Genomic DNA, 8,726 nt, shown 5'->3' with positions numbered 1-8,726 from the left:
GAAGCCACATGGGTGTAGAGGACAGCAGCTATGGGGAGACCAGAAGTGGGCCAATTATCCACCATGGGGCTTGGCCTCAGGGCATAGGCAGCCGGCAATTGTGGTGTCTGGCAGGTTCGCCTGTGCTGCAGATCAGCTGATCACCCCAGGCACTGGTCAGCTCCCCAAACCCCCGGAGCAGAGACCCACCAGCTGGCTACTCCAAGCAGAACAGCCCCCAAGCCAAGCACGCCAACCACAAGTACAAACATAGGTTTTTAAATTATATAAAATTCTTTTATGGATTTTATTTGACCTAGTCAAATAATGTTACATTGATATTTTTCCTGATATTAAACCATTTTGCATTCCTGAAAGAAATGTTCTTTAGCAATGATATTCATCTTTTAATGTACAGTGAGATTTAGTTCACTAATTATTTTGTTTTTTGTATGCTGCATGGCAGGGTCACATTTCATTCTTTTTCCACGTGAGTATCCCATTATTGCAGCACCACTTGTTGAATTTTTGTTTGTTTGCTTGTTTTGTAGGGTTGTTTGTTTGTGAAGTGGATGGGCCGGGACTCCAACCCTGGTCTTCCACATGGCAGGCAACAAGTCTACCACACAACTACCCTCGCACCCCACCCCAACAAATCTTTACGATTTTCACATTTATGCTCTTAAGTGAGAAGAACACTTGTTTTGTTCTGTATTCTATCAAGATTTTGATATCAATTTAGTAGTACTATCTTCTAAAAATAGTGTAATAATGTCTAATTGCAGATAACATTTATTCAACATTTTTATATATATTCTCATTTAAACTCATGGCAATTTCATGAAATCTGTTACTTGTATTTCAGAAATGGTGTAGCTGAATCCTAGAGATTCAATAACTTCCCAGCCATTGAATGGCAGAGCTGAAATTACAAAGTGGTGGGCCACACTAATAAACAACACTCAGCTAATTAACACCTTTTTTCAATATTCAAAAACTAGAACTCTGATTAGAAGGTGGTGGTTTAAACTTAAGGGGAGGGAGAGATGACACATACAAGTAAAATCATAATCATTTTTGAAGACAATGTTTTCAAGCGCAATTTCTTCCAAAGTTATTCAGTTTTCTACTTCTTGAGTCAATTTTACAAAGTCCAAGTTTTACATGTAATCATCCATTTTATCAAAATTTTGAACATTCTTAATATCTGCTTTTAAAAACACTGCAAAAACAAGGATGCATGGGTGGTTCAATGGTAGAATGCTCCCCTTTCATGAGGGAGACCTGAGTTCAATTCTTGGACCATGTACCCAAAAACAAACAAACAAACAAAAATACATATCACAAAAACAAAAGATTAAAGCTTACCTTGACTTTGAACCAGATGAAGAATTTTTGACGTGACATATCTGGCAGTATCTGATTCTGCTGATTCACTACTGATTTTCTCCAGCTGAGACAGGAGTCCCACAATCCGAGAATTAATGGTAAGGCTAAAAAGAATGTTACTTTACATTAGGGCATATTTTACATTAATTAAAAATTAAATACTATAAAAATCACTGTTTAAAGAAAACCTCTACCTTTCCAAAAACACTGAACATTTGAATAGTTAGCACTGCTGAGTTGTCAACATAACTGTAAATAAAACAAAAAAAGAGAGAAGCAAGTAAATTATACAGTATGTCAGAAGTTAGGAAGTGCTACAGAAAAAAAGCAGGTTAGGGAAATAAAAGGTTCGGGGAAAGGTGGCACGATTTAAACAAAATGGTCAGGGAAGATCTCATCAAAAGGCTACCATTTAAGAAAAGGCCTGAAAGACAGTGAGTCAGACCGATAACTACAAAAAAAGCAAACTAGGCAGAGGGAATAAAAAGTACCAAGATCCTGAAGGCCAATGCTGAGAAAAAGAAGAAAACCAGAAATATATAGCAAACAGTATACTTATTATAGCTTTTTCAGGTTAATAATTAGAACCAATGCTTAAATTTGGAGATACTTGATCCAAAAAGACGTCAGGAGGTTGAAGAAAAACATATTATGCATATTATCTGAAAATGTAACTAACATACCATTTAAAAATAACTTTATGCAACATCTCCCATTTTTTCAGATAACCAGCATAACACAGAAGAAAAAGTGATTATCGATATTCATAACCGTCCACATAAAAAAAAATTAAGAATAAGTACAGGATAGCATTAACATAAGATTTTTAAACCAAATTAAATACAATATATTAATATAAACATATATAAAAACATACATGGCAGTGATAAACATCAGATTCAAAATAATAATTATCTCCAGGAATGAGGGAGAAAAATGTTATCAGGCAACAGTACACACTGCATTTGTAATTTCTTAATTTGTGGGTAATTGGTACATTTATGTTCATTATATTACTCTCTATTTTAGATTTTCAGAAATATTTCATAATTTAATTAATTATGAAACTGTACGGACACGTTTACTTTTACATATTTCACTTTTCTTCCAATGTTGCATAAAGAAGAAAGGTTTCCTTAAACTGTTGTTATAAATCTGAATGGGTGAAAATTTCAGCATTTTATTATGGAAAATTCCATATATGAACAAAAGAAGAAAAACAGTACATTGAACCATCATGTACCCATCACTCAGCTTCAACAATTAGCAATTTATGGAAAACTTTTTTCACTCAGAACCACCTACAAACACACACACAGCAGTGGTTAATTTTGAAGCAAATCTCACAGACAGCACTTGCTCTATAAATATTTCAGTATTATCTTGAAATATAAGACCTCTTTTAAAAGGATAGCTATATTACCACTATACTAAAAGCAATAATTCTTTAAAATCAAAATCTAGTCTGTGCTCAAATTTCCCAAATTTTCTGTCATTTTAACAGGTGGTTTGTAAAATAAGAAACAAACAAGGTCTACAATTTCTAGTCTATTGTATTTACCCTCTGATCTGTAGGTTTTTTGGTGGCTCCACTTCTTTTTTTCTCACAATTTATTTGCTTTTAAAACTTGCCTGTTTGTCCTGAAGAGTTTCCCATATTGTGAATTTTGCCAATTTGCCATGGTATCATTAGTATGTTTTTCTACCCTCTATATTTTCTGCAAACTTATGGTTGAATCTGAAGGTTTGGAATCTGATTTGCTGACAAGAATTCTTTATAGGTGGTATTACAATCTTCCATAGGAGGCAAAGAGTCTGGTAATCTTTCTTTTGTAATATAAACAGGGACCAATACCATTGCCTAGATCCATTATTCCATTAAGGGTTGTTAGTTATAATCTTCTTCATTTCATTCCTTCTTCATTTGTTAACTAGGATAATTCCATAAAGAAAAAAAATTCCCTTGTTTGGTTACCTAGAGGTACAGTTCATCAAAGAAAGGCAGAATAAATGCTAGATCTTTAATTTACCTATATTTATCAGTTTTCAGAAATCATTTCTTGGAATCCTCCCACAGGTGACCAACCTAATTTTAATTTTAAACTCATTCATTAAGTTTATCCACTGCAATTATTAATGATCAAATTGCCCTATTTTTAATCAATGGAACCTTCTTCAAGTTGGATTCTAAACCCTTTGTTTTTGTTGTCATTAACAGGAAAGGATGACTTTATTCAAAGATGTATGCAACAGAGAAGAGAGAGACCAAAAGATTATGATGAAAGAGAGAATGAGATTAGAAAGCTATCACAACCGGGAAGAGGCCTCAACTTTCCTGCAGCAGAGGGCAGGAGAGCTTTTAAGGACTGGGATGAGATAAGAAGAAGAGCTCTGCAGGGGGACTCAAAAAATCCATGTTTGTGTTCATTACATGATGTTATCTCCTGAGTTTACTGTTGAAGCCAGGTAGAGCATTTTCTATCTAGATTCTGTAAGGGCCAAGGTGTGCAAAATCAGGGACCCAGAGTTAGGAAGAAGGATATCTAAAATTTAGTCATGCTAGTGTGAAGTAAAGGCCAACTTTGGACAGTAACACAATGAGTGGATAATTTCTTAACCCAGGATCACAGGATTTAGGTAAAATTCCAGGATCACAGGATTAAGGTAAAATTGAACATTGTCAGTATCCCTTTTTTTTTCAAGACAAATTATTCCATTCCTTACTAAACAACTCAAAGGAGGCAGTGTAGAGTATAAGAAATACTCTCCTGAGGACTCTTGGTGTTGCTTCTACAAAATCAGATGAACTATCTATTGACAGGTGACAGTAAAGGTCAGTTGTTTTAGGGTCAGTTATCATTAAAAAGGGATGACAGGAGAGCAAAGAGAAGAACCCGCCCAGAAGCACCGCTCGGATCGGCAGCCCACCAGTCAGTCTCCTCCCTTCAATAAATCCCCGAGTCTGAACCTGTGTCTGTCGGTCGGTGGGTCTGTGGTGCCTGCTGGCGGCCTTGAGCTCTGGCTACTGTTTGGGAAGCGACACCAGACCCATGGTGGAAGCAACCTCGTCGGGACTCCTCTCGCACTCAGCGGCGGCATGTGGCTCATACAGCGCCTTCTGCAAGGGGCTCACGTGCACGCTGCTTACCTTCCACCTGGCCTGGTGGCTGCGCATGAACTTCCCCTACTTCTCTGTCCTGGCCTCGGTGATTCTCAACCTCCGCCCGCAGGGATATATTTAGAGCACCACTAACTATGTGCAGCCCCTTCACACCACCCCCATCCCCACCCACCCCCGCACGACAGGATGACTGGCTTCCAGCTCACCCGCCCTCCAGCAAAAGCTACCAGCCCCCCTCAATCACGCAGACTTGCCAAGCAGCCTTTCCATTTTATGAAACTTTTTAATATAAACGGATGGTTAAAAATAATAATTTGCAAAAAGCCAGCAATATGACCAAAAAAAGCATAAGATAAAATGAAAAACATACTCCTAAGGAAATAAATGATTCACGAAACAGTAAAGAACTGAAAAATCATCAAAAATACTTAAGAGGTTATTGCATCCATAAAACAAAACACAGCACGAACTTTAAACATTTAAGATAAACTGTACAACAATGGTCCAAAGGGGTGGGAGGTCTTCCAAATGAGAATAGGAGTGAACAGAGGTCAAGGGTGTGGAATTGATGGTAAGCAATACAAAGATTGAGCAAGAAGCTGGAGGAAAATAATAACATGATGTGAAAGAACTACATTTTTTCATTTCAAAAAATTTTTTTTAAAATGGCAAACAAAAACCAGAGTGAAAAACAGCACGAGAAAAAGCATGCTTCAAATATGAAGCACCCTCAGATGTGGCCTGGTTTTGAACAGTTGCTGGGAAAGTGAGAAAGAGAATCTGTCTGAACTTGGCACATGGATTAAGACTCTAGAGTTAGAGATGAGAAAATTCAATCAGAGCTTTTCACTTTGCTGTTCACTGAGCAGAATTTAAATAGTTATAATAATGGTGCCTAGAACATAATAAACCCAGAGAGTTGTGCTCCTTAGTGCTGATTCTGGGAACTTTTAAGGTACTGTCATCACCTGTAAGCAGAAGCTCTCTCCTTTGGTTCTGCTCTTTTTGGAGCCTTTCTCTGATGTTTTCCTGAGGCTACATTGAGGCTTATCACCTCAACCAATCTTTTTCAAGTATCTTTAGGACTGGTAGCTTGACTCTTTTCCTAAAAAGTCTATTATATTTAATGTCAAATTAAAGAGAATGAGATAGTTACACATTTCAGGCTTTTGTGCCCATATATCCTTAAAGTTTCCTCAAGTATACTCTAAGCACAGAAATATCTAATCAGGCTCAAAATTCAGACTTGAAAATATTCTTTAATATCATCTTAAGAAGTTGAACTTAGGTGTGAATTTCAGCATGTTAGTGTGAAAAGCTGTAGTTTAAAAAAGAGCTGTATAACTTTGGTAAGTGGGGTATTTAAAATGTGGTTTTTTGAATATGTTTGTGATTACTGAAAACAATGTTTTTTGAATATGTTTGTGATCACTGAAAACAAAATTTGAAACACATTAGTTGGCAGCTACAACTGAAAACCAAACAATGGAGCATTCTGCTGCTACTTGTAATTCATCTTTGCTAAAAAATTACAGGAAGCAGGATAATTAATTAGGGAAATATTTTATTTGGGCAGCTGCTATAAACAGGACTATAATTCTTGTACATTACTTCTCATCTTTGCTAAGTTTCTTTAAGCAGTCTCACATACCACAAAATCATTTTAAGAATGTTTATAGAAGAATTGCTTTAAAATGTTCTCATTATCAGAGTAGTTGCAGATAAATTTTTAAAATAATGTGATTTTTTAAAGCCTAGGAAGCAATTATATGAACTCTATTCTGGAAGAAAAGGCTCCCAGTGGAAGTTATATGACTTTTATGTTTCTGTACCATCAAATACAGGCAAAAAAAATCAATTGTACAATTCCACTGTTTAACAGGCATTATTGTTTTCTTTGGTCCCAAGAAAAAAGGTCTAATATATTAGGTTGACTATTTTATTGTAAATTAATCTATTCTGATTTTTAAACTTTTGGTTGAATATTAAAAAAAGGGATGACAGGAGTTCCAGGAAGATGGAGGAATAGAGTAGGTCGAGTTCACCCCTGCTTCAATGAACAAATAGAGAAGGGACTGGAAGGTGACTGAGGCAGCAATTCCAGGTTGTAAGTGACCTGGGAGAGTCTTCTGCACCACATAGGGAGGTCCTGATGCAAAAGCTCAGGAACTGAGAAATAGAGGATCGGAGACCGTCCGCTGGTGCAAACAGCCTAACAAGGAAGCCCGGAGCCATCAGGAGTGCACAAACAGGGAGCTGGGGAATGGGAAGTAAGACAAGCAGCTTCCTTGAAAGTGTTATCCTCACCAGCATAACCCTGAGATTTATGAATTACCCTACACCCCATACATCTGAGCCAAGTCACCTGCACCCCCTTCCCGTGCTAGAAGTGTCCCCACCTTGCCAAACTCCATGCGCATACCCGCCCTACATTCGCACTTCAAGTGCAAGTGAGTGCCTGCCCCACCCAGCCTGACCAATTTCTCCTGTGCAAGTACAGTCTCATCTCACCCCTCATGAGCCCTACCTGCCCTCCCTGCCCTCTGCAAGTGGTTACTGGTGCATAAAGGCTGCAGGCACTTACCTCCATACCTAGGCTACACCCATCCCCAGCCCATACAATTGGGAAACCCCACCCTATCCTACCTGAGCTGTGTGCACACATGTGTACATCAGTTTACGGCATTCCCAGATCTGCTCATGTGCAAGGCCCCCAGCCATGGGCCCACAGCTCTGGGCAAGTGCTGAGGGCGCAGCCTGGCCACATCCACCCCAACCCACATGGTTGCAATACACACCCACTGCCCTGAGCTCTGTGCATGTGCACAAAGGGAACCAAGTCCTAGAACAGTGCACCCCAGGGCCATGACCCCCAGACCTGAGCACACACACAGCCACATCCTCCCAGCCACTGGGGGCTCAGGCTCACTGGCACCAGTGTAGCATCATCAACCTGCACCTACACCTGTGCTGCAACACATCACCACAATTTGTATAGTAGGGAGTAAATATATCTTTGAAAAGAGAAATCTTATAATTCAGATTTGAAATAAATTTGCATATATGAAAACTAAAACTCTGAAATTTAACAATTAAGCATTTTCTTTTCTTGAACTATTTTTCTCTTAAAGGTCATCTGTGAATATTTTTCTGTAACAAATAAAACATTCAAAAAATTGAATACAAAACAATTATCAGATTATTACTGGGAAATGGGGCCAAGATGGCAGCTTATCGAGGTGTGGGATTTAGTTTGTCCTCCAGAGCAGCTAGTAAGTAGCCAGAAACAGTACAGAACAACTGCTGGGGCCACATCAGTGACTGGACACACAGAGTACCCCAGTCTGGACAAGCTGGACCCATTGCAAACCCACCGAGAACTGTGAGTTCCCCAAACCACAGCAGCCAGTGCCCCTCCCCAACAGGCTGGTTCCCAGAGGGGATAGGAAAGAGACTTTACTAGCAGCAGGGGCTGAGTTCTACCAAGCTCCAATTGTAGAATTAATTAACAAATTCTGACTACTAAAAATAGGTCCCCAGCTCAGCTGAACCTCAAGTAAATGCAGAGATTGCTGGTTTTTGCCCCTGCACAGAGGGGGAAGGGCAGATGGAAAAAGAAAAAAGAAAACAAAACAGAGGTTTCTTGGATTAGATAGCACATAATACTTAAAAGAACCTGAGCTCTGAAGTAAAGGAGGGGAAACATAGGACCTGAAAATACACAAAGCAACATACCAACTTATGCTCTTGATTGGCAAACCCAAAGAATGGGGGTTCTGCTCCTAAAAGGATTTTTCTTTTTCTTTTTAGTGGCTGTGTTTCTATGTCTTGACTACTCTTTAGATACAGTGGTAGGGATTCTCAGCCTCCAGCTGCCAAGGCATAGGCAGAATTAAGCTTGTTTGAGTGTTTATCTGGAGTCTGTGCCTTTCCTGGGAGAGGGGTGGGGCCCAGCTCAAGTGGACTCCCTCCCTCAAGGAATTCAGACCCCAGGGTCTGGAAAAGTGAACCATCTGTAGACAGCCTACAACCTCTCCTCTGTTGCAACCATACCCCAAGCTGGGAGAGTCTGTTAAAGTTAAAGGTATCACATTGCCTTATGCTGGTGGGCCCGCAGGCAGAAAAACACCACATACCGGGCAGGGTTGGAAAAATGCAGAGTTCAAAGGCTTCATAGGAAAGCCTTTCAATCTGGAGGGTCACATCCTCAGGGAAAACTGACACACGTGACTCTTTC

At 39.1% G+C, this 8,726-nt stretch overlaps 1 long non-coding RNA gene across 5 annotated transcripts in view; it reads right to left on the bottom strand.

The window, feature by feature from the left end:
- LOC143648118 (uncharacterized) overlaps positions 1 to 8,726 on the bottom strand; it is a 167,367-nt gene that overhangs the window by 121,069 nt on the left and 37,572 nt on the right. For 4 of the 5 annotated variants that reach the window (XR_013158378.1, XR_013158379.1, XR_013158380.1 and 1 more), the window contains exon 3: positions 1,348 to 1,472. This is a non-coding gene — a long non-coding RNA (uncharacterized LOC143648118). Of the gene's footprint in view, positions 1 to 1,347; positions 1,473 to 1,562; positions 1,618 to 8,726 lie in introns of all 5 variants that reach the window. The other variant, XR_013158377.1, reaches the window with a different exon arrangement.

This window comes from Tamandua tetradactyla, chromosome 10 (genome assembly GCF_023851605.1).
Source record: "Tamandua tetradactyla isolate mTamTet1 chromosome 10, mTamTet1.pri, whole genome shotgun sequence".
NCBI lineage: Eukaryota > Metazoa > Chordata > Mammalia > Pilosa > Myrmecophagidae > Tamandua > Tamandua tetradactyla.
Note: the sequence above shows the minus strand (reverse complement) of the source record. Positions and strands in the feature narration are given on the sequence as shown.